Here is a 27,479-nt window from a genome sequence, read left to right as displayed (position 1 = left end):
CTATGTAGTCATTCAAGTATTCTGCATGCAGACTCATACTTTTGCAAAAGAAAAGATGCAAGGTCTGCAAATAGTCTAAAGTGAATATTTCTTCCCCCCACCCCTCACCTCAGATCAGCACTCCTTTGCCTAGAGAAACAAATGGCATGGATTTCTACAAGAGAACCCACAAGTATTCAGACAACTTGAATGTGGAAAATCTAAAAAATTCTGTAAGTGTAAGCCTGAAGTATGAATCTAGAATTTGAGAAAATATTTACTGCAGTGAGTAACTCTCTTCCTAAGAAATGACAATGGTATTCTGTTAGAACAGCTGTATCTGTTGATGTCATTGTCATTCACGAATAAATTTGAAAACCAAGTTCCACGTGGTTCAGATTTTACAGAAGACTACTTCATCAGACATGTGCGCACTTACTGAAATCCTAGCAAGTTTTTTGTTATAAAATTAATGTATTACTGTATGTCCATTCCACCCCGCCCCCCCCCCCCTTTCCCCCCCTTCCCCACACACACACCTGCTTAAAAGGTCAAAATCCCAAGGACTATTTTTATACCTTGAACATACAGCGATGAATATCAGGTCTTCTTCCACACAACTTGAAATCTCAGCTGAGCAGCTGTTCATCAGAATTAAAACTTTCCAAGCAGTCCTCAGCAGTACACAGATCCCCAGTCACTATAGGTAACCAAAATGTCAAATTTTCAGATACTAAATATTTTGTATTTTTAGCCCTTCACAATGGATTTAAACACTATGAGAACTTTAACAAAGCATGCTGACAGACTCATTCTCCTTAGTTGAATTTAGGCAAGGCTTTATATTGGCTGTATACAAAACACTTTCTAAGCACTCAGTAACTAGTTTCTTTATTGACCTCGAAATTCGTATACTGTTTGAAGGAGTGTTTCTACTTACTATTCAATTCATAATTACTTTGACCATGTTTTTCAAACAGAGCCACACATGTAACAAGAACCCTGCAAACCATAAAATACAGAATTCCATTCTCCTCAAATGGGCAGAGAAGTGGGAAAAGATTGGGAATGAGATAGTAGGGTAGATCAGAGACCAACTAAGCAAAAGGTTATTCCCTTTGATATTCAACACCACACCATTTCAAAGGAGACTGACAAGGCAAGTCTTAACGGTCCCCCAAAGGAAACGGATCTCAATGCAGATGAATGACAAAGCTGCTACCCTGAAGATGAGAAACAGGTCTAAGAGATGTGGCTTCTTAGAGGAAGTTAGTTACTTTTTCTGGTTTCTTCAGCTGCTTATTTTCATATCTTCATCACAGCCTAAAAAGAAGAATTTTGCTATTTCTTCACATGCCTCTTTACATCTTTCTTTACATTGCTCTGTTAACTGTGTTCTATAACACTAAGGCTAAAAACGTTGCTAGTCTAGTCAATGTTTTATGTTTTTAGCAGTCTTTTCCACCGAATAAAACAGATAATGAAGCTCATTACGCTTTTCACTTAATCGTTCATTGCTGTGCTACAAGAAAGACTGAGTTAAGACACCACTACTCGTTTCTTAAATAGTTTTCATGTATGCCTACCTGGGCTCATTTTCCAGATTACACATCATTTCACACCGTATTGTTATACACCTAGTAATGAATGAGTAGTTTACCAAAATTCTTTTATCTTTCAGTAGTAAACATAATATTGTTACAAACATCCCAGAACATTACAATATGTTTTGTCTTTATTTTCAAAATAAGACATATTTTTCAATGTAAGGCAGTTTTTCCCTTTGCAAGAATGATCCTCTTCACTTTTCACATGGACCACTACTTATTTTATCTTCAAATGCATATTAGTCTCATAAATGTAGAATACAGTTTTCCAGTTACGACCTTAAGTACTAGTGACATAGAATAACATGGAACGTATATAACACACTACAGATTTGTCACAAAAGATAAATTCCAACATTTGAAACTAAGAAAAACGTTGAAACTTTATGGATACTGTTACTGTTCATTTTCTACTTCTAGTCCATTTCAGGGTCTATTAGCTCATTAGAGCCTTATTAAAGCTTATCTATTTTCCTAAGCTTTTGGAACTGCCTACCTTGAAACTTAAGACAGCTGCAATCACAGCTGAAAAGACTTACTCATTCTCAGACATTTGCCCTTTCTCAGACAAAGCCTTTTCTAGCACATACACTGCACCTTTTTCTTTTTTTTTTTTTTTTCCTGTAGCCTTTTCATATATTTCTTCACAGATAAAAGGAATTACAGCAAGTAATCTACTGATCATATTGAGCTCTGATACACTTTATTCTGTATTCCCTCCCTCCAAACTACCTTATCAAGAAAGGCAGGGACAGCTAGGGCCTCTTGAGCAAGCTTACAGTGAAAGCAGATGATGAGCAGTAATTTGAAGTAGATTAGTGCCACACTTCTTCCTGAATTTTTCTGTTAATTGATCTGGTGATTTTTGGACAAGCTGCCTCTACTAAAAAAAGCTTCAGAATGATGCCAATGCACCCTAAGTAGGAAGTCATAGGTCAAGAGCCAGAGTTATTAATCAGAAGATTATTTGAATGCTTATACAATCTCCAGTGTGATTACTGGAACAAAGACCAAGAATCTTTCTGGGAAGCTTCAGTTATCATACTCCAGTAAAGACAGTACAGCTAACAAACACATGGAAACCTGAATATTGTCCATGAAAAGCTTAAACATATTTTACAACAATGTAACCACAAAAAATAAAGGATAAAAAAAACAGAGAGTGCATATAATTCATGCAAACTCCGATGAAAATAGGATACTACAACAGTATAAATAGAAATATAGGACCCAAATTAATGGCAATTTCTTTTATTAAGGCCACTGTAACTTAAACAAAAACATTTATTCACATTTATTTTCATCCTATTTTTATTTTGGGTCACAGAATTTTAATACCCTGTGCAAGATCTGTAGGAAACAACATTCAACTTGCTTATCAGTCTAAACTTACCAAGTATGTATTGTTCTTCTCAGCATAATTATACATCTGATACTACTCCTCATGAATTAATAATTAAGTGGCCCTCAACACTGCATTCAAGTAGACCAGGTTCTTGAATATTTGGTGACAGAAGAATACTTTTAAGAAGGGAAGTGCTAGAATTGCTTAGTTACAAACATAATGTATTGGTGTTAATCACATGAAGAAAACAGACTGAAAATCAACTTCATCAGTACCCACTAAATGCTTAGAAGAATAACCAAAAATATGCTAAAAATCACCCATTTGAGACAATATCTTACTCTCTGTCAGGAACATGTGAATAAGCTAATCCTTTGCTAAGCTCTGTCTTTTTTCCAGTTCTCTGTTGCAAGATAGCTATGAGAAGACATTTTTATGTGGGTCCCCTTCACTAACTAACATACGGTTACCACACGGGACACTGGCCATTTCATATTGTTGGTCTTTCCACTTGGCCAATATATCTTAAAAGTCAATGTTAAATATTATTTCTCCATTTTGTGCCTCTACTTTTTCTAATCATGAGAGCTGTAAAAGTCATTTCAGTTTTACTCTGTAAATTCAAAAAAATCATGCTAAACTTCTGAGAACAGCTTGAACATACTGTCCACTGCACAATACTGCATTTACTTTAGAAGAGTAAAGATGGAGACAATAAGGGAACAAAGAGAGCAAATATATAGTTAAGATTAACTGTCCTCTCCCCACATTGTTTCAGAAAATTTTTCTTAAGAGGAATGAAAAATTCTCCATGCAGTGGTCTCACAGACATTGGAAACATGATATAGCCCCATTAGGAAACAAGTCTTGTTCTTAATCTCCTCCTTCCTTAGCTATGTTAACTTGGAGAGAGAAATCATTGGTGAAAAAATGTATTTGTCAATTATGAACATTTATCAACTAATTGAAAGGAATTAGCATGGTATCCAGAGTAGTTAAAGAATCCTCAACACCAAGTAGGAAAGGAAACGGGACTAAAATTACAAGCTAAGCATTTTATTTTTAGCATAATAACAAAAACTGGTCTTTCTAAAGCTTTGTGGCAATGACCTCTGATACTCTTTAAAGGCAGTTAATGTCTTTTGAGTATTTCAAATCCTTGCTACTGCTGATCGTCCTTGCCAAGTTTCTCCTTAGCATCTTAAGATTTGTAGGGTTTCTTATTTTTATACATCAAATACTTATTTTTATACACCAAGTACTTGCCATTTTATAAACCTTATGTCCTATTCTCTTTTGTGATGCAAATTCTCTTTAAATAGATTGCATATTAAATATAATTTTAAAATTATTTGTCTTCCTTTATGAGATCATTCTGTCAAATTTAAAAAGTTAATTTAATTTAATAGTCCCACAAGCCTTCCTAGATTAAATTAGATTAAATTTCAATATATCACAACTCAAAATTTATGTCCCCGGTATTACCATGTTTAGGTTCTACACAGTGTTCAAATGTTACTGGTTAAATTCCTTGACATTAGTTATTTAATGTCTGTATGTATTTGCCTAGCTAAAAACTGACCTGCCTTTGTCGTCTTCACAGAATAGTTAAGGTTGGAGGGGATCTTAGAGGTCAGCACTCTGGCTCAAGCCCATTAAAGCACGTTACCCAACGCATCAGTTTGGTTCAATGGAAATGGTTGCAACTCAGTGAGTTCTTTAGGTACTGGTCAGATTTTTGATTTAATTTTACTCTTCCTGTTCTTCAGTTGATCACACGTGTGTGTAGTGCCAAGAAGCAATGGTGCAAATAAGGCATAATTATGAAACAAGGCTATTTCCCTCTGATAGGATAGGTCTTCTAGAAGTCTGGTAAAGAGCCATGATCAGATTTTTCTTTGCATTGAATGTCTGACTGTAATTCTGTAAATTCTATTCGAATATTCACAGGTCATGTATTGATGACAACTGAAAATGGAGTTGCAAATATATAAAAAAGTCAGGGTTTTTTTTTCCAGATATCTTCATATCTATTCTCAAATTCCTTTATCAAAATGGAGAGCACAGCTGCACTTTTTTTTTTCTATTCATGGTGTTAACCAATACCCAATACAGAGTATTCTATTTAATTAATTCCTTTCAGAAAATAATTTCAAGGGATAGAAAAATAGGGAAGTGTCATATGTAGAAAAAACCTTATTGAAATTATAACGTTGATTAAGACTCCTGACTGATTTTAGATCAAATAGATGCATGACAGACGTGCTGAGCAAATCTCAGAAATATTAGTCACACTCCCATTTTCTAGATGTGCGTTTGTTATGTATAAGCTTGCACTCAATAATATAAGGATTCAGTTGGAGAACAAAAGTTTCCATTCAAGGAAGATTATCTGTAAGAAGCAGAGGATATGACAGACAAAATAAATTCATTTTTTCACTTGAGATGAACCTTGAAGTGTTAAGCAGTGTATACTGGATAAGCTTTTTTTAAATAAAATTACAGAAAATATCTATGCTTCATTCTCAGATCTCCTTCCTGCATACAAACAGTCAATACCCCCAGTCCAAAGAACATCCAGAAAAGAGTGTCAACCCTTCACGTGCTAGTCAAGTTTCAAATCAGATAGGCAAGCAACAAGACATCTTTGATCTGAGTAGTTCTGGGAAACCTATGGGTCAGCCAAAGATGCTGCCACAGCAACTGGATAACTTATTCATATGGAACAAGTTCCAGATATAGATGCTTTCCTAATCACGATGATCAGGCTGACAGAAGTGATTCTTACAGTGAGAAATTGTTAGTTCTCTGCTGCCATCTCAAATCCCTGAGGAACTCGGACATTTAGAAGATCTGTTTGAGATGCACATCACAGCGCCTATAGTGAATGAAAGCAGTCACTAATTTTTTGATGATACCCTCGTCATGGAGAGGTCCAAGACATTACTGAGTTACTAGTAAGGGGTGGGTTAATTCTTACGCCTTCAGCTCTAGTTGCAAACACACATAGTAGCAGTGGTGAAATTAAAAAAAAAAAAAATGTTCCTAACATAGGACTCCTGATGAGCAGTCAAATCTCATTCCCTGCTCTTAACCCAAATAGTGATTAATGTGGACAAACAGTATCAGACAGTAAACGTCTGTTATCTTTTCTACCACAAACAGACTTGAAGCAGCAAGCAAAAAAGATGGTGAGGAAAACATTTGAGGGTAAATGAAGTTGTAACTCTAGCTTTCACATCTGATTTACTAGTTTAGGGGGAGAAACAAGACTGAAAACAGCAAGATTACAATTAAGAGCAAACACTGATAAAAATCTGTGGTCTGATCCAGAGCTAGGCTTAGATGGGTGAGGAGGGGACTGCTTCATTTCACACTCCCCATATTTCACTTTGAATGCTAGAGTATCCATGAGGTTCTTTTGGCAGACTTTAAGCAAATGCCTTGTGAAGGCTACATCATTGTAGCCCACTGCATTAATCAGTTATCAACAGAGTAAACTACTACTCTGCTTGCTACTGGTAAAAAATTAGAGAAAGAAACAGAAAAAAAAAATAGGGAAAAAATATGAGTAACATCTTGCTTGAAACATCTTCCTATGAAATGATCTGAGCTTAAAACACAAAAGAGAAACACACATAAATTTAAGGAATTTTATAACAAGCTTTGTATATCATCTTAAAACGCCAGAAAAACATTTTGTAGTAAGAGATTGATTCAGCCATTAATGGTTTCCAGCATAGCTAACAGGGTAGTGAAGCAAGAAACTTAGACAATCCCTATATCGAAGTTGTCTGCTGTCAGTCTTGACAGAAGAGCTGGCTATGCCAATCTTGCACAAAAAACAAGCTGAAAGAGTTGATATTCAGGCACCTCTGTCAGCCAATCCCATCAATTCTGCCAAGGAATTTGTGTGTTGAATGTTATGGAAGAGATTGGATTGTGTTTTTGTTCCTCTCCCTCCCCCGACAGGGGAGAGGAAAAAAAAAAAAAAAAAAGAAAAAAATTAGTAAATAAATGATAAATAAAAAATGTCTTGTGATGGCAGTGGTGTGAAACTGAGCCAAAGTAGTAATTTGAAACAAAGGAAAAACAGCACAAAAGCAACAACAAGTGAAAGAAACACTTCAAGAAACTTGCTGCTAGCAACATTTCAAGATAGGAAAACTGGAGGAATCGAAAGAAGAGGAATTGTCCTACTAACAGAAAAAAATCATGTTTGACTTTTTTTTGGAGCAATTTGCAAAAGGTGTTATTTTGAGTCCAACTGCTTTGGATGGTATCATTTAATACATGAGGTCTCTTCTCTTGTTTAGATTATTACTGAAACATCAAACCCTTGCTAAAACCCACTCTAAACATAAACCTTTTGTTAACACCACTGAGAAACAGTCTCTCGATGGCTAACTATTTGAAGAGTATTCAACTCTGTATTACTACCATTTTTCATTCCTTGCATCCCAAGCTCAGTTATACAATGTTATATGAAACATGGAAAACTCTGTTGTATTCAGTGACATCTACTATTTCTTCTTTATGTAGAAGGTCCTTTAGCAGTCCTGTGAATAAACGAGAGTACTTAAAGTTTCCTGGCAAGTACATAATGGTTCTTTCCAATGTCCACATGCTTACAAATATGTTGTTCTATTATTTGCTACCATATTCACTCTGGGAATCAAAGTAGGAGTATGACTGGGTAATAATTTGGTGGCTCCTCGTTTTCTCTTTTAAAAGGCCAGGCCTCCATTTGCCTTTATCCCAGGCTTCCTGTGCACAATCTGCATTTGAGAAGTATTATAGTTATCTGCAACTATCACTTTACCAGTCAGATGATATTTTATGTTTTATCATATAAAGTGATTTATAATTAAATTTAACATATTTTAAAAAAATCTAAATTACCTAAGAAAGCTGATAGCTAAAAATGTGTATGATTAAAGCAAACTTAATACCAGAATAAATGTCTATTTAGAAGCTGACTATAGGCAAGCTGATTTACATTAAAGAATAAAAAGATAAAGATGCTTATTTTAACCTCAATTTGTTTTTTTTTTTAAATGCGCAGCATATGTCTACTTGGCTTGTCTAAAACCTGTATTATGATTGACAACACATTATATAACAAATGCCAGACAGACAATGCAGTTTCAAAAGCAAGATATCATCCCACAAAACATAAGCACAATGCAACGAATGTACATACTTCGCCTATTGAGGTGGTATTAAAGTCTTTAGCAAAAATACCCCAAGTTATTCACTGTATCTTTTGCTTCATACAAAGATAATTCTTCAAATTGTCCTTTTCAAAAGCATATACAAAAAAAAAAAAAAAAAAATCACATATCTCCTTCTCCTAATTTCTTTGACTACAGACAGATTATCCCTGCTGCCTCTTTTATGAGTAACCTCACCGGTACTTTACGTTCAGCATACAAAAATCTGAAAGCCACTGTTGCTGGCTTCTGCACACCAGGAAGCTATAATTATTCTTCCTACACAGAGGAAATCAACTAGCAAAATCCAGCTGGGAAGTGCATTTGTGGATAGGTCCCCATTCTGTTTTGCTATGCATTAGCAGCAAGCGCTCTTGCAAATAACTTCTAAAACATTAGCACTCAAAAAAAGCCTCCTAAACATACCTGTCCACACATTTCTTTTTGTCAGTGGAAAGACCTGAAGTAATAAAATTGGTTAAATGTTGCGGGAAAAAGAAGATACTGGGGGAAAAAAAAACAACAGATTTTGGTCTCTTTTGGAGATCAAAACTGTTTCCGTTGGACCTCATGTATACTAGAATAGAAATTTTAAGAAGCAATATAGAGCATCTACAGTTTTATAGAACTGGATGTTTCTCTTATCCTAAAAAAGCTTTCCTCCTATATTATGGCTATGATGCATGCCAGACTGATCCTTACATATGATGAGAAATGGAGTACAATTCCTGGCACATTTAGCCTTTACTATTGTAATATTGCAACAAATTCTCCTGTATTTTAAGAGGTGATAAATTTGAGAATTTGCTGAGTTGCTGAGAAGAGCAACAACAGCATTGTACTGCAAAAAGGGCCCCACAATTTCTTTGTGAATAGCCGAGTATTTTTTGGAGGTTTGTTCTCACTACTCAAATTATATCATTCTCACTTTTACTTACTTCCAGAAGAATAACAGTGTGAAACTACACATAAGCAAACTTCATAAGGCCAGAACTCTAGCTAACTAGATTTACAATGGCACTTAGGCAAATGTTAAACCCTTATCACTGCATTCTGTATTACAGCTATTTAACATTAGGAACTATTCCATAGAGAAAGAATATACTTACAGGCAAAATAAAGTACTGTCTTAGTTAATTTACATGGAAAAATGCTTCTCAGAAGCCTCTGAGACAGGGAAAATAATGCTGGCCTCTATAAAACCATGACTGTCACATAAATTCTAAATTCCTTTTTTTCCCAACACCCTACTACCATTATTTTCCACTTTATAAGCACGGTAAGCACAGTGACAAATGTATGCTTTTATGGCTATTTGACTTTCAGTTGCTGAAAGGATTTATGAACCATAATTACCTTTACAAGACAATACAAATAGTAAGATACAGAGAAGAATGATGATAAATAAAAAGGTATGAAATAGATTTGCATGGAGGCTTATCTTTATTTTCTGGCACTAGAAAACGAAGATGAAAAACTTCCTCATAACTGAAGAATCTAACTGACATTGATAGGATGGCACTGAGGAGAACTAATCCACAAATTTCAGCCATGGTCTGTCAGCCAATAGTGTCTTACAACCAGTTCTAGCAATTGTAAGATTACTTACCTAGTGAACAGTTTATCCTATTGAAATTTGGAAGTACCTTCAATGTTAATGCAGAAGTTATATTTGCAGAGCTTTTCTCTGGCAAACTGGTTCAATAAACCTGGAAAGGAGTCAAGAGCCAGCTGTGACTAACAACCTTGCTGTTAAGATTTAATGCATGCAACTGCATCCAGAATATTTTTGTAATATACGTTTGTTTTCCTGCCAATCCTCTCCCACCCATCTATCTCATCAGTGAGATTCCACAGGATGCATAATCTAGGCCTTGATCTGAATACCACGCACCAAGGAGTCGCGTCTCCCTGTCTCGCACAGCTGGAAGCTGCTTCCCTGTAGCTCCACCTCATATCTTGAAAGAAGGGCAGGAGGTGCAACATGGCTTTATGGCTGGATGGAGCTCTAGAGCAAGATAGCAGTTGTTTTCATCTCTCAGTTTGTGGACTCCTAACCAATTCTGATTGCCTGAATGATAAACACCCAAAGGAATTTTACATTTACGTAACAGTGCCATGCATAAGGGTTTCCTTTCTTTTAGCATTTCCTACATAATTCAAGGACATCTAAGTGGCCAGTCATCCTATTGCTTGCATGACCGAGATAGAAAGCTTGCTCATTCAGCCTGTCTGTGGCACTGCATACTATGAAAGCAGTTCACTATGCATTTGGGATCTTCAAAATATAAGTCTGCTCCAGTGAAACTTATTGGAGAATCCATGCATTACCTCTTCTTTACCTGAACTAATAAAAATTGCTAAATGTAGGCACAGGGCAACTGCAAAGATGTCAAAGAAACCCCGAGAACAATGAATTTTGCAATTTAAACATCTTTGAAGAAAGCCTTTAACATGTGAAATTGCTTCTGTAGAGAGAGTTCTGCATATCTATGAGATAACATATTTGACTTAAGCCAACTACTGCCATTTCTCTATCTGTTTATCAGCAGAGAAACACCTTAGTAATTACTTTCATCACATCTTTTGTTGTCTGATCTGTCCTCAGACTATGATCTCATGACTTTTAGGAGATCTTCAAATTAATTTTTACTCTTAGATGGGCTTCAGAAAAATTACATTCAACATAAAATTGTGTGGAACCTCCCAGAAGCTAACTGCTTTTACACAGCTAGAACTAAGAGCTCTATTATTACTGAAAATCTTTTCCAGTTCTGAATGGGAAGCCTGCTGAACCTTAGCTCAAGTTGTACATTAGTAGCGTCAAACATTCACCATCATGTTACTTTTAGAAGACATGAGCAGTTAAAATACAGATATGGATTTAGGTATACTGAAGCTATGGTAAAACTGATAACTTCCTGATTTTAAAAAGCAGACGTTATACTTTTTAACCTGTAATTAATAAACCATTAATAAACCATACAGTTTCTGTGTTATTTATGGGGCAAAGATTTATTTTAATAACAGGAAACAGTTTATTTTTGTTGAGACTTATATTAGACTCCGAGAATCTCAATCCCTTCAAATGTTTATGCGTTGCAAAAAATGACAAACTGGTTAAGTGCTATAAATTTTTCTGGCTCCCTTGCAACATGGTCAGTAGTTAAACTGATCCCAAATTGCTGCCATATAAATTTATGCTACCATGATACAATATATAAAGCTTATGGAAAACTGAAAAAACCAAGTATATTTTAGGGTCTTTTTCCTTTCTAATTTTTATTTTGATTCTGAGATTTCACATACAAAAACTTAGTTTTCACATCATGTAAAGGTAAATATAAATATATAATTAATTTTATAATTATACACATATAAATATGTGTATAAATATGTTTTTTTTATTATATGTAAGTTGTGTCCCCATTAAAAAAAAACACTGAATTTTGTTTGTCACCATCAAATTCATTCATCATTCAGTCTCTCGCTTATCTAAAAGTGAGACTAGATATCTCATCATTAAAACCACTACTAGTTATGTTTTCCATGTCACAAGCCTACGTACACTACCTAAACTGCAGGCAACGTATATAGCTATATTGTCAATAGACAATCAGAAGGTTGTGAATCCAGTCTGTTTTTTAGCAAGATAGTATAAAGAAATTCAAACTTAGCTGTGACATTAGTCATTCTGACTTTGGAGATATATTCAGTTAATCAAGTTCTGCTTAAGCTTTTGATTCTTACGGACATTAGAGAAGTAGACTACAAATCATTTAGAAACTGATTTCAGTTAGATGCTTGAAATGTGTGGTGGTTGTCCCAATAGCCTATCAGTATGTACACAGCAAAACAACTGCAAAGCATAAGATCAGTACAGGTAAAGGAGAAATCACAGCTGTCACATGTAAACAGGGAATAGATTCATTTTGTTTAAATCCAAATCCAGGAATTCATTTCTTCACAAAAAAGGCAAATGAGGAAGTGCTTGGGTTCCCATGAAAGTCCAGAATCAAAGGCAGTTCAACCACTATGAATGGAAAATCCAAATTTCACCTATTATTTTGAGAAATGAAACCTAACCCTAATTACCCGAGTAGAAATAAGAAGCCAAGTCTGACACATTTAATTCTGTTCCTCCTATGCAACTTCAAGCTACTTACTATAGTTGTTATCTAATCTGCAATTATATGTAAGAAATCTAAAAGATGAAAGAAATTTCAGTACGGCACTGGAGACTGAGGAATTCTGTATTCTCAGAAGCTCCACCATTAGCCCTGAATTGATGCATTCTTTAAAATACAGCTTAATTGTGGCTTACGCATGATTGAAATAAACAAAAAAAATTTCAGTAAGAAAAAACAATTTCCTTTTCCAGCGCAGTACTTATGACTGAGTCATACTTTAAATAGAAAAAAAATGAGTCGAGGTTTGTTTTTGTCTGAAGTAGTCATGTGTACAACTATTGCAAATGTTACTGCTGTGAAATTACCAGAAACACTAACATAAAATCTCTTAGGTTTATGAAACTATAAAACATCAAGGCCAATGTCTATCAGGATTGAGGTAATAATAAAAAAATACACATTAATTTATTTGTTTTTAATTTTATTTTCTCTAGTTAGCACCACAGAAACCTGAGGAAAGGACAAGGAGAGCAGAGAACTGATCGTTTAAGTTGATGTTTCCATCTTAGACTTAGGTTTCAAGTTCTCTGTCCTACAGATGTGATGAAAAAAAGCTGGAAAAATTGTAAGCATCACTTATGTTCCATATCCTTTTCAAGCAAACAGTAGAAAGCTTATTGAAAAAAAAAAAAAAACCTGTGGGATGTCATATCAATTACAGCCATTTTAAAAGTAGAAAAGGCATTTTTGTTTCAACAAAATACATTTCTGTTTTCTTTTGTTTGTTTGTTTTTAAAATGATAATGTGAATGATATTTCAATTTCATGTTTCACTATTTCAGCAAAATCAGTAAATGGAACTTAAGGGAAATATTTCCAGAAGAGAACAGACATCTTCAGCTACTCTGAGAAAGCAAAGTTTTGGTTCAACCCTGTTCAAATTAGACATACAAAGAATGCACCTCCACATGTGCACCACAAACAGTATTCCAGTTTCCCCATCACTAAAACACAAAGACATGCCAAAAAGAGCATACATCCTTTATTTTTAAAAAACCATTTTAAAAATAATTTAAAATACTTGGTAATGTTTACAAAAGCTGAATGTCCTCCAGATCTAAATTGAAGTGCCTTGCAGAGTAATGGAGGTTTGAAAAACTGTAAGTATTATTACAGAATAGGAAGCCCAGTATCTAATAATTAATAATCCTGTTTTATTAGTTTGAGTTAGAGGCTAATGAGCTACCAAAAAGAAAAGTTTATGGGCTTGCTAGAGAAGCAGTCTGGACTTGGAAACTTTACAGCACAGAAGGTCCTTACACAATTTTATGGTTACCTTATTCATTCTCTGCGTTCATTCTTCCATCACCTGTGAAAGTTCATTTTTCTAACCACTCATTTCTTTCTTTATACTGCAGCATAACCAAAAAATCTCTTGTCACTGCCCACAGCTCATTGCAGTATACTTGCAATTTACACATCTTCAGTGTGTTTTCAATGCAAGCATAACATAAGAAACAATGACAAAGAGAGGAGCCCAAGACAAATTAAGCAGTTCCTTCCAAATTAAAGCTCTGCTTTATTTACAGCTGATGTCGAAATGGAAGAGTTTCTGTATGCTCATGCTTCTTCCAACCAAATTCTTCTCCAAATTAGATGCATATTAATAACTCAAATGAGAGTACCTTACATTTTCAAGGCTTAAGTTTTAATTTCTTGTACCTCAGTGTACAGTAGAAATTTTACAAAAGAGAATACCACTATATCTCAATATTAATTCCATTACTCCTTCCAACTTCATTAAACTATAATTTACAATCCTCAATGTCTAGAAGTATTATTTTCTTAAGATTTTTTTTTTTTTTTAAACAAATACAAACATTTTACATGACATTGAAGGTACCTGCATTTGTGAGGAGACAACAGAAAGAGACAAAACAAAGTTATATTAATTCTTGAAGTCTGGAGTCAGAGGAAAATTATTTTTCTTGGGAAAAAAAAAAAAGTGAGAAGCAAACTCATTAGCATTAACTTGTGTTAAATTCTGAAATTAAGTATCAATTGCCTAATATAATCAAATTCATACTATTGTTATTAACGTCCATAAGATGGGCTTCAGGTGGTCCTACTTGAGCATGTTGGTTGGACAATATGACCTCCAGAGTCTCTAACCTCAATCACTTCACAAGTCTGTAACCATGTTTTTTCATCCTGCAACTGGCCACCCAGATTAGATAACATTGAAAGTCCCTATATTCTGAACAAAACATTTACCCACACTTGTCAGAAACACATTATAATTTCACTGAGATACAGCAGCGAAGTTCTCAAAAACTGAAATTAAAGAGGAAGTAAGATGTAGATGAGTAGCATTACTACTTTGAATTCTGCAATTTAGTTCCATCATTTTATCATCAAAAAGTATTTTAGAGTTTCTCTCACTAAAATTTTTACGTTATCTTGTTCATCCTAATCACCAAACTTAAAGAAAGCTTAGTCTTCTCTAAAGTCATGTTTCAGTCCAGTCAGCTCCATTAAACCTTTTGATGTATAATACTGTATATAATAGCTATATATATAATATATAATAGTAAAAAATAGCTTTGGCATTTCAGATTAACATACTTAAGTGTCTTTCTTCACCTCTTCCTATACTCCACTACACATCTACCATTATTGTTAATATAGCTATCTCACAGCCTCTTAAGGCCTCCAATGCCTGCTCTTCTTCCCCTGTGTAAAAGACAATACTTTTGTCCTTGTATTCACCACCTGTAAGATATTGGTAAAACCTAAATGGAATGATGTAAAACTTTAATGGGATTAACTGTTGCTCTTTACTCAGTTATTCACCACGCATATTAGATAAATTGGATTTAGATCTAAATATTTTTATAAAGGAACATAAGTACTTTGATCAGGAGTTACAATAAACTCAAAATTGGTTTGAAGCCTGTATTACCTCAGAGAACAGAAAGTCCCTGAAAAAAATTAGAAAGCTTTCACTGCCAGTGCGTGTATTTCATTTGAACACAGGTTTCATATTATTTATTAGCAAGTAGCTAATATACGAAATACTCTGGTAATTCTTGGGTTTCAGAAAGTTTTTAATAATACTCCTTTACAATCCAAGGTTAACTGCAAATTTATTCTTTCGTTAAGGAAAATGATTGCCAGAAATATATTGAGACTAAACATTTCTCCATTCCGAAATGTCACTGTTTCAGAACTTAAGTGGAAATAATATGCAAGATTTCTCTGCTTGTTAAATGAACTTTCAAAATCTTATCTTTAAAATAGGCCACCTAAAGTAACAGTCTTTTACTGTTCAGTTTTTATCAATGTATCCTCATTTACCTGAGGAGACAGTGTCCAAGCAATGATCTCATCTTTCTCCTAAGGAATATTAAGATCTATAGTTAACTTTCCTGAAAATATTGCCATGCTGAGATGAGGGAAGGTGATGGCACTGTACTAGTTCTGGATTTTTCTCTTGAGAGTTACAGAAGTGCATGTTGCTTTATCTAACTGAAATGCAGCTATTAATCCTTCTCCACATAACAAGCTAAACTTCGCAAAAGTGTTCTTCCTCTCCAACACCTGATCTCCAGTGAACTTCTCTAACACTGTTCTAAGGTACAGAGCTGCATACTGACATCTGGGTATATGTTACAGCTCTTCACTGAGAATCTTCTGACCAAATGTCCCACAGCCACTCTACAGAACCTAGATAGTCTTGGGTGTTGTTGTTCAAATATCAACTTAATTATAGAAAAAAATCCCACACTTCATAAATATATTCCTTCTGTGGGCTCCACTCAGTTGTCACTTCCCACTTTACTGTTTCAAGCTAACGTGCTATTCTGATCCACCTTAGCAGGGCAACTACAGTTTAGATTGAGATAAAAAAGATTAAAGCATTAACTCAATGTAAACATTCATATACATCTAGCAATATTTGTCATCTTCGTATCTTATGTCATCTTCACTCTTATCCAGTATAACAATTCATTCTGTGGACACATGAGGTATAAAATAGTCACCAATAAATATATGTATTCACACAAACACTTTAGAGCAGAGATGGCTACTTAGGTTTTATCTACTTTACTGAAGAAGACAGTAGATCTCACTCTGCAAACTATCAACATATTATATTAACAACCAAGAACAATTAATAGGGATACACAAAAAGTCAGTAGTTGTTACTGCTGTTCTACAATTCCTTGTTTGCTTGCAAGTTTTGTGTTACATATTAATATTGTACTTTCTTCATTCAGCATACAGCAAAGAAGCCCATACCTATGGCTGAAGATCCAAAATAAAGACCTGGCTCAAAATCTTGTCTGCTTTTTCCACCAGTTGTTTCATTTAAAGTTCTCCCTGTGTAATCTTCCTCACATTAAAAACCCTGCTATAATAACATTATCTTAGTCTCAGCAGCTCTGTTCCTTTCATGTGTTAAGTTCTCCTACAGACTAGCCAAGCATAAAATCATTATACTACAGAAGTATTCAATATATTGCCATTTATATTGTAGGCCTCCATATGTATCTTCAGCTCTGGTTGCAAAATTCCTAATTCGTACCAGCCAGTACACACACAGCCACAAAGATTACAATGCAATTGAATAGATATCAGTAAAGGTTTGATTTGGAATAAAATATAAATGTTTAGTTTGAAGAGAACTGCAAAGGTTGAGCCCAACTACCTTTTCAGGGCTAATCAAAAACTAAAGCACTTTGTTGAGTGCATTGTACAAAGGTCTTTTGAATGCCGACAGGAACAGGGCACCAACCACAGCACTAGAAAACTGTTTTAGTGTTTGACAACCATAATGTCAATGAATTTTTATCTAAAATCTTGTCTGATCCTCTGCTGCTAAAGTTAAGAGTCCCAAGCATCCTATCGTTGTAATGCAATCTTCCAAACCATAAGCGTACAATAAATGAATATTAAGATGTCATAATCATGAAGTAAACAAGAGAGTTAGGCAAAGCAGGTAACAATAGCAAAAACAGAACAGAACAGAACGAACGCTTACCCCTATCCTGGGCTCACTTCCAAAACTCCAGCAGAGCAGATCTCCAGAAAAGTTTCCTCCTCACTGGCAGCCAGCTCTTAAATAGGTCTAGGAAAGGTGGAGCCAGGCTGCACCCCTTCCGGCAGCACAGGAGAATTGCCTTCACCTGTGCTCCCATGGCTGACAGATTCCTTGCCTCAGGTGATCAATCAGAGGTTCAGGCTGTGATTCAGCAATTCCCATACACGTGAGCATCTAGTGTTTTGACTTGCCTGGGCTGCACTGAGTGAAGAACTGGGGCCACATATAAAATGCATGGCATATTTAACATATAATTAACAATACGTTTCATTTTTGTTAAAACATATGAAGTTAGCAACAAAAACAAAATTAGTGGGATATTTTACCTTGTTTTCGTGAAACTAATGCATAAATAAGTCATTTAATGCAAGTGGTTACAATTTTTAGTGAGCTGTCAAAGTGTTCAGAGACTTTTTAAACTAATTTTACACATACTATTCTTTATGCTTGGAAATAGTAAGACACAAACATATGTACTACTGAAAAGTGAAAATAAGGTGTGATTGTGAAGCAAGGGATATTTTTCTCTGATAAGACAGGTATTATAAAAATCTGGTAAAGAAACATGATCAAGTTTTCAGTTGAAAGTCTGATTGAAACTCTATACATTCCATTTGAATATTTGCAGGTAATGTATTTATATCAATCAGGAATGGAGTCACAGATATACCAAAACATTAAAGATTTTTCAGAAATCTTGAAACTTATTCATTTATTAGAATGGAAAACAAGGCTACATATTTTCCGTTGTTCACAGGGCTACATTTAGACAACATATCAAAATGCATAATATTATTTGCCATAGCTTGCTATAGTTTGTTTTGTTTTCAAATGCTTTATGGTTTGAAACACAGCACAGATACGTTGGTTGCCACCTTGAAAACACATTTAACTCAATTAACTAAATGGTCAAATCCTCCAAAAATGCAAAATCTATGAGCCATTTATCATCTTCATGTTCTGGCACAAATTTTCCTTTTGATTCCATAAATGTCTTGATTTCATTTTGCAAACCATAAAATATTTTTTCCACCACTTGCTACCTTCAGGATGAAATATTATTATCAATATGTCTTATTCATCAAGTGACAAAAGTGCACGTGATGTGTATCAGATGCAGTTTTCAAATTGACTGAGCGTGAGGCAGGCTCCATAGCATTCCACTACGGTTCACACAGCCTGTGCTCAAACTGCACACTATCAACTCACAAAAAACACTGGTGAAAACCACATAACAGTGTTGAAAGTTTATGATCTTGTGGGGCTGCATTACTATTTTTCTTGTATTGCAGGTGGACCATGGATCAGATACAGATGTTCTAAATTGTAATGTAGAAAAAATGGTCATTCAAAGCTAAGGTTTATACCTCATAAAGAAGTAGTTACTTTGCTAATCTTTCTTTCCTTCCTTCTTCTTCCACCCTCCCCCAAACATAAAAGTTAGCTTTTCTTTTTCTCAAGGAACTTCTAGAGAAAGCAGCAAAAATGTGATAATATCTAAGAGATTAATGTCCTGCCTTGGAATTACTTATACAATACAACTCATCGCCTTTTAAAGAAGCTAGCTGTTAATAAATTTTGTTTCATTAAAATATGAGTTGGCCAAATAGAACAGCAGCAAATTCAGTAGCAGATTCTAATTCCAGACCCATTCTGATCATATCCTATGACCATAACATATTATTATTAATCATATCAATCATGTCTTAGCCTTTTTCTTTTTTTATTGCTTCATGGTCAATTTACTTCATACTTCTAAGTGGACTACACCCTGATTTTCAAATACTGCACAATTGTTGCAAGTCTAACCTTACTCTTCTGTGTAACAGCAGAATCAGACATTTCTTACTAATCAGCAAAGCTTCACATTCTACTTTGAAGTTTTAAAGTAGAACTGGTGAAACAAAGACTTTTCTGCATATTTTGAAACTCTTTAAACACACTACAGATGGCTTAAAAGATACTTTTTAAAACAGACTGGAATGGACCTACAAATATTCTCAGGTATATTCACATATCTCAACATCTTTTTTTATATTATGATGCCCAGAAATGCACACAATATTTACGGTGAGTCCACACCAGTGCTAAATAATGTGGGAGAAACACTTATTTTGACTGGCTGACTATGCAATATTTAATGCATCCTAAAATGTAATTGGCCCTTTTGGCTGCCAGGGCTCTCTGCTAACTCATGCTGTAAACAGAACCTCCAGATCCCTTTCCTCTCCCCAGCCACTCATCTCCCAGTCTGTTCCTATCTGGAACTACTCTATCCTAGATGCAGAACCTCATATTTACCCCTATTGAATTTTTTTGCCACTGAAGATTGTCCAGTACTCCCAACCTATCTAGATCCTTCTACAAGGTCTTTCATCCCTTGAGACAGTTAACAAGATCTCCCACTCCAGCACCTTCAGTGAACTTGTTAAGGATGCATTGAACTCTGCATACAGATCATTGATACGAATATCTAACAAGACTGGCCCTAGAACTGAGCCCTGTGGAACTCCACTTGCGGCTGGTCTTCAGTCTAATGAAGCTCCATTTACTACAATCATCTCAGCTTTGCAGTTCACACAGCCAGTATAGCATGGATCCATTCAACTCAATTATACAATTCATCCAGAAGGATACTTTGAAGGCCTTACTAAATTCAGAAAGACTGCACCCACTGCCTTCTCTTCATCCACTAAGTGGGTGATGTAATTGTACAAGGATATTAAAATACTACTGCTGAAATGACAAAGCTAAACAATAAGTTTTCCTAAAATAGCTGAAGTTTTACATCTGTTCAGTTGGAAGGCAAAATACATCAGCAAACAGTCACCTAAGAAATTTGCTTAAAACATTTTCACTGCTGACTTGAACTATTAAACTCATGATCTTGAGCAGTAGAGGAAGATGTTACAGAGAGATAATATGAACATTAATGATTATTATGAATTTAGAATTTAAATACTGGGCTAGATCTGAGAGTTGATGTTAAAATAAGCTTAGCTTGAGTGCTTTAGATTTCCACATTTTGCACTTAGGTATAAAGTCCAAGGCCACTACGTAACTTCATAAGACAGCCCTTAAATGGCATCTAGGAGAGGTGGAGCCAGGCTCCATCCCATCTGGTAGCACAGGTGAATTGCCTTCACCTGTGCTCCCATGGCTGACTTGTCTCAGGTGGTCAATCAGAGGTTCAGGTTTTGATCAACAGTTCCCATACACTCATCCTCTGTGGCAATAGAAAGGGAGACGAGAGCACTCACACACAGGAATGCTAGAGGGAAGAAAAGGGTAGATAAGAAAACATACACTCTGTTTAAGACCTTCAGTATGTCTTGACACAGTGATCCCAGCTTGTACACAAGCAATCCACCAGCTCACAGCCATGTTGGCTGAAGCAGAAGATCCAACCTGAATTTGCAAGTGTTAACAAGTAAGGTTTGCCTATCTGTCTAAGGGTGTGTCAGCAGGGACTGACAGTAAACAGGCTTGATCAACAATCCTTAAGGGCTTTAAATGAATTGGGCACTTGGCAGTGCCAGCTCAGGAATCAAAATATCCATGGATGGGAATGAGATTGGAACACATGACCATGCAATTCTTCCGAGCAGGATAATTCAATTTCCCTCTGTGGTCAACTCCCAGTACTTAGAGTTTGGAAGAGCTGTTAATTCTTCATGATCTTGTTCTGGGTGGAATTACCAAGGAAATAGCTTTCTGAAACCTACTATGTATTACTTTCTGTCAAGTAAGACTCTGAATTTAATAATGTCATCATCTATGTGTGTAGCTCACTGAAAATTTGGGCCTTAGCTTTCATGCTTGCAGGCTCAACCTCAGAGGTCCAAAATATGTAATTCTGAAAGTAATGCTTCTGATTTATCTCCATGGAAACTCCAAATGATACGAAAAGCACAATAATAATATTTGACAGAGTAAATTCTCAGCTTCAAAATACTATTTTTCAACATAGGCACCACTATTTGCTATGCATTTTTGCCAGTGATGAACAAATGCTTGGGATACTTGCCCAGTAGAAGTGACCCACTGTTTTGTAGCTGCTGTGATGATGTTGCTAGGAAAATGCTGCTCATGCATCTTTCATCAGCCCAAACATGGAAGTCAAAAACACCAAATCCTAATCTTGAAATTTTTCTTCATTATGGAATTCACATGCCTCCACTCCATGGACTGCTGTTTTGACTCTAGCTTGTAGTCGTGACATCTTGTCTTGCCACCGATAATAATGAGATCCAGGAATGATGGGATCCAGGGAAATGTCACCTTTAGCCTTTATAATGGTTCAATAGGTGCTGACAAACTTGCACATGCTTTTCTTTCTGTTCCTATGTATCTAGTCATGGGATCTAACTAATGCAAACTTACAGTATTCCAATGTTGCCGCCATCTCTAGGAGAGCAATGAACCCACTATTAACTCCACAGACAGTTGCCTGGTAGAAATCTCCCTATTTGCATGGAAGACCTGATCAAGACACTCTTCATTTTATGATGTGGCACCTGAGCATGGCCATCCAGAATGTGGCTTGTCCTTTATGTTGCATTCTCCACTATTGAAACATGCCACTCCACCACCTCGCTGCACTCAAATCCACTCTTTGTTTTCCATAGATGTTCAGTAATCATCAGTGAATTGCAATGATTGCCATTTTTTCAATAACGCATCATTGCTTCACCTGCACTTCCCTGTCAGATGTCAGTTTGTCAGATCGCCCTTTTGCTTCCATCTGTCCCACAGCAGCAGAATGCAAAGGAGTATTGGCAGGAAGGTTCAACCTTTTCTGCCATATGACCAACACCTGCCTCTGACGTCATGGGCCAACAAAACAAAATAAGATGCATTATTGTCAGAGCAGCCCTAGTATGTAGGCACCATTTGAAGTAGTTGCCTCAAATCCTTTTTATTTTATTGGTTTGGTTTTTTTTTTGTGCTTTGAGTTTACATACAGTCCTTAGTCAGAAACAAAAAGCCCACACTTAAATGCAGGTGATATGATGTACTAGAAATTATGGAAAACTAATATCTTGTGCACATGCTTTTCAGAACACAGTTTTCAAGGAAAAATGACAGCAAGTCCAATCTGTGTAACAGAGAAGCCTATTCATCCATGGTATTCATCCATTTTCAACAGCTGCTTCATACCCATGTATTTTAAAAGACACTATGGTGTTGCTTCAGAATCTCTAGGATTAAAGTCATGATCTAAAAGCTTATTCAAGTCATGTTGAAACACAGCAGGCAGTGAAGTTGAACGCAGCCTGACAACTAATCTAATGTAGACAGTGAAGTTATTTTAGGAATCTTGCTACATCTAAGGTCAAAGTGGATAGACCTCAGAGTTTTTCCATTCCTCTCACTGTACTGCATCTAGTAGCTTTCATGTTAAGCAGGATTTTTGGAAATACATGTTGCTTACTTACTGGTGAACTGGTTTTTGACAGATCTTGGATAGTATGTATCCTATCATAACTGGAATATACTTCTACCCTCCTCAAGATTTCCTAAACCAGCAATAATACAAAAAATTTATTTCTAGCAGAACAGTACATCCTTTGCATTTGAAATATTTCAAGCTGTGATGATACCAGTGTTTGGCAAACAGGACACCCAAATATCCATCCTTGAAATGAGTACAGTGTGTCCAATGGGTGATCTCCAAAGGTGTTTTCAGATATTTCCTATGAAAATCATTTTCTGAAACATGTTTTTAAAAAATCTCAAATATCATGGCTTAAAATTTACACTTTTTTGAGAGATGAAAACAGGGAAAATGAAGAACAAAATTTTTATGAGACTAAACTCTTGTCATCATGCAAATGAGAAAGAGCTTCAATTCTAGAGTTGTTAGAAAAGAAAGAGGAGTCACTGGAACATGTGGTTAGTCTGAATACAGTCAGTTTGGAATAAAAAAACAATAGCTGGAGGACAAGAAGCAGTTTTGGACTTTTCAGATAGTAAAAAAACAACCCCCTGCCTTCCTCTGTCTTCCTATTATCAGCATACTTGAAGTATTACAGTTATAAGCAGAAAAAATACAGTAAAATTTGTGTAAGTCTTGTAATTTTTTTCATCTTGGAACACAGAATCTACAGGAAAATCTGTTTTCTGTCTGATTATATCATCTGCATCTCCAAAACTTGTAAGATTAGGTCTCAAATGAATAGCAGCTACTTCCATTTATAAAGCATGGACACAGTACCATCAAAACTGCCCTATCAAGGCTTTCTATATAGCATCCAACTGAAAATCTGGGCTAGTTAATTATAACAAGAAATGACTGCAAATATCTGTGTCGCTCTTCTAAGGCAGACCTTGGTGAGAAGTGGCCTGTTGTCTCCTGCATCACTGAAAGAATGTAAAGAATGCCTGCATTTCCAGAAAGCGTAGATTCCTGTGGATGGAGCTTCCTAGTATGTGGAAAAGCATATTCTGTTAGCACAATGAAATAAGGAAACAGAATTGAACAACATACATTTCTGTGACTGGCTTACACTGTTGTCTTTTTAAAAAATGTTCAGTCTCAGATCATACAGAAGTAAATAAAAAAAGCAAAAATTTTTCTTCCAAAAATATGACTTCTTGTATGCATATGAAGTTGTATATATTTTTCTAATTTACTATTCTGGTTTTGAACTCTTCATATTCTTCCATACTTCATATTCTCCAGCCTTATCAATCATTTTCCTATCTTACTTTACAATGTCCTCACTTGACACCTAGCAACACTAGGTATCAGGTTAGTATACATTAATTATATGACTTCACACTACGATTTTCAGCTAGCAAATTTTAACTGAGTATATTTTATTACGTCAATATTAGCTTCCAGTCTTTTAATTTCTGAGCACAAAGTTCTACCACTGAATTAATCTACATGATACATGCTGCATAGTGATCATTTTTGCAGCTCATTTGAAGACGTTACTCAAGTCAACAAAGTTACAGCAGATGGTAAAAACAGTCTACCTGACCTTTCACATGCTTCTTCATCAACACCTCAGTATCTTGAAATTTAAAAAATATTATATCCATGCTGCTGCAATCCTTCTAAAGGCCACTGATGAAGGTAGAATTGCTCTCTCTAGTATTGTGAAACACGCTGTAAGCAGCTAAGTCCCACATCAGATACTTCACACAGAGCACCAAATCTTCCAGAAAAAAAAAAGAAAAAATTCAAAGCTTCTTGAAATCCATATATAATGCATTACTTTGAGATTTGAGACCTCAAACCTTTCATTAGCAAAGTAGACACATTATTTTTCTTGGGTAGTCTATTATTTTGCCCTTTCTCTCTCCAAACCAGGACACGTGCCAAGGCTGGGTCTGTTGAGACTCAACCTCTCATAGCAACCACTACTTCTCCACTCAAACCACTAACTGCAATAACATTTAGCATGTCAGTAAACCATGAAGACAAGCAGGCACTGGTCTCAGCAAAGATTTCCAGTTACTAGTGCTTTTTATCATCATCAGAGGCAGGTGTTTGCCCAAGATCTCCTCTGTCATCATGCTTTATTCTCTCTGTGATTTGACTAAAAGCAACAGAAAAGCAGTGTTCTCATATAGGCAGAGCCTTGTAGCCTTGTCTGGGAGACAGTAAAAGGCAGATCTGCCTCTCAGCTGAGTCTGAGAGCTTTCCTCCGCTTCCTTGGCAAGCTGTTCTGCTCTCAGCAGAAAGAAGATAAAGTTTTCCTTTCCTCCCCAGTAGAAGTGCAGGAGAGAAAGAATTTATGCAGTTGTCATAGACTGTATCAAGAGTTGTAAGGGCAAGCAGTCTCTTTTCTCAACAATGTTGTCCTCACCACACATTAAAATGGGTAGTTTTGTATCTTGCATGGGTTTTCAAACCACAACCAGCTCACAGCTTCAGCCCAGGTGCGTAATGAGAGCTAAGGAATTCAAACTTGGCCCCAAGCTTAGAGTGCTTTTTTTTGTTGTTGTTTCCCATCGCCGCCCCCCCCCCCTCGGGCCCCCCTCCCCCCCCCACTGTCAGTGGATAAAAAAGGAAATGATCATTATTAGAGGTTTTCACTAATGTTAAGAATATAAGGAGTGCCTTACTGGGACAAACTCATGGTGCCCCTTTTTCAGTGGGAATGGAGCATGCATCTCACCCTTTTCACTGAGAGGATGATGAGATGCTTGCAGAGGCTGCCCTGAGAGACTGTGAATGCCCCATCCTTGGAGGCGTCCAAGGCCTGGTTAGATGGGGCCTTGGGCAACCTAATTTAGCACTTGTTCTAGTGACAGGGGGTCGAAACTTTGTTATCTTTGAGATCCCTTCCAACATAAGCCATTCTATGATTCTGTGATCCCTGACACCACCTATAACTTAATACTCTTATGCTGCTCTAGCACACATCTAAAAGAATATATTCATATATATAGAATATAATACTCTTATTCCTGAGTATTCCGTGTCTGCTAGCGGACCAGTCATCCATCACAATTTGCCTTTTTTTATTTTTATTATTATTATTATTGCATTTGCTTATACTCTTGTATACTTCTACAGCTTCCTTTAGAAACAAGTTCCATAATTCCATATTAAAAATACTTGATCTGTTTCAAATTCATTTAAACCTACTTCCCAGTTCCTAGGTTTCCTATGGTGAGATTTAGAGATGATGTTGACTCATTGTCTCTTGCCTTGCTAATACTATGAACCTTGGTCATAACTCACCACAGATGTCTGATTGAAATGGAAGAGCACCAGTCTTTTCAGTGTCCCTTGCAGGGCAGATGCCCCATTCCCTTAGTCATTTTGACAAGGTAAAAGAGCAGCAATCAGCTCCTCTGCATCTGTCTTGAGACACGGAAGCCAGGACAACTCAGTACAGGAGGGTACAGAGTTTTCTGAATTGCAACTGCTTCCAGCATTCAGCAAAGTTATAGATGGGGTTTAGGGGAAAAGTACTTTGAACATTGGTCAGTTATCCACATTAGCACAACTTTAAGCAGGTCCATGATAGGGTTCTGAATCATTTCTGTTAAATAAACCTAAACTACACCCCATTCTCATTAAAACACACGTGTTTCAGACCATAAGCATTTAAAATGCTTTACTCTTACAGAGTGTAATTGCTGTACTAGATCCTTTGCAGAAAAGCCTTCCTGTATAAATTTCATAAAATACACGTTTCTCTTTTTTAAAATGCAGTCATCTTTTCTGTTTTTCAGGCAAATGATGCCCAACTGCTGTCTTTTGTTAACTGCAGTTATCTACTTAAAATTGTTATAAGAAAAAAACACTCTTGATCAAGGAATAAACGTATCCTCTGAAGTAAAGCCTATCACATGATGAATTAACACAACTGCTTTGTTGTTGTTACCGAATTTGAAGGACGGGTAAACACAAGTTTAAATCCTAGAGCATTAGTTGTATGCAACAACAACTCCAAATCAGACAGACAGAAATTTACCAAACTAATGTTTCTTCCCCTCTTTACGACTCCAACCCCCCTACAATCTTCTATTTTCTGAAAAATGTTACTCACACTGCCTCCGGTACAAAAATCAAGACTCTTATCTGCCTTCCATATTGAACCAAAAAAATACCCCCCCCTTTTTTTTTTTTTAAACAGGTATTAAGCAAATATGATTTATTTGAAAGTGAATTAATCTTCTCTGCTGTGGGCATAGTTCTTTTATCCATTTAAAAATAATTAAAAAAAAAAAAAAAACTGTGGCTAGAAAACATGTTAGAGCAATTGCAACCCTTGCGGAAGGGGATGGGAGGTAAATGTTACAGCCCTTGATGGACAGCCCTGTGCCTCACCAGGCTGTATTGGAGGTGGGAATGGAAGAAGCAGCACAGAGAAAATAGGAAGAAAACAGAAGGAGCAAGGCTCACAGCCATCTCTACAGCTTGTGTGTTATCCAGCACCCTTTATTCTAAGAGAACATTCACTTAGTTCAGTATAGAATTCACCACTTGCTTTCATATGTGGACCTAGTTAAAAAAAAAAAAAATCATATTTTTAATATTACAACAGCTGTCATTTATGTATTTTTTTAAAGAAAAGATTTGGCTTCCATGGTTTATTGGTTGTATTCGTTAGCTGTCAGGACTGAACTCTATAT

This window comes from Lagopus leucura, unplaced genomic scaffold, assembly GCF_019238085.1.
Source record: "Lagopus leucura isolate 7727_CA_CO unplaced genomic scaffold, USGS_WTPT01 Super-Scaffold_100001, whole genome shotgun sequence".
Classification (NCBI taxonomy): Eukaryota; Metazoa; Chordata; class Aves; order Galliformes; family Phasianidae; genus Lagopus; species Lagopus leucura.
Note: the sequence above shows the minus strand (reverse complement) of the source record.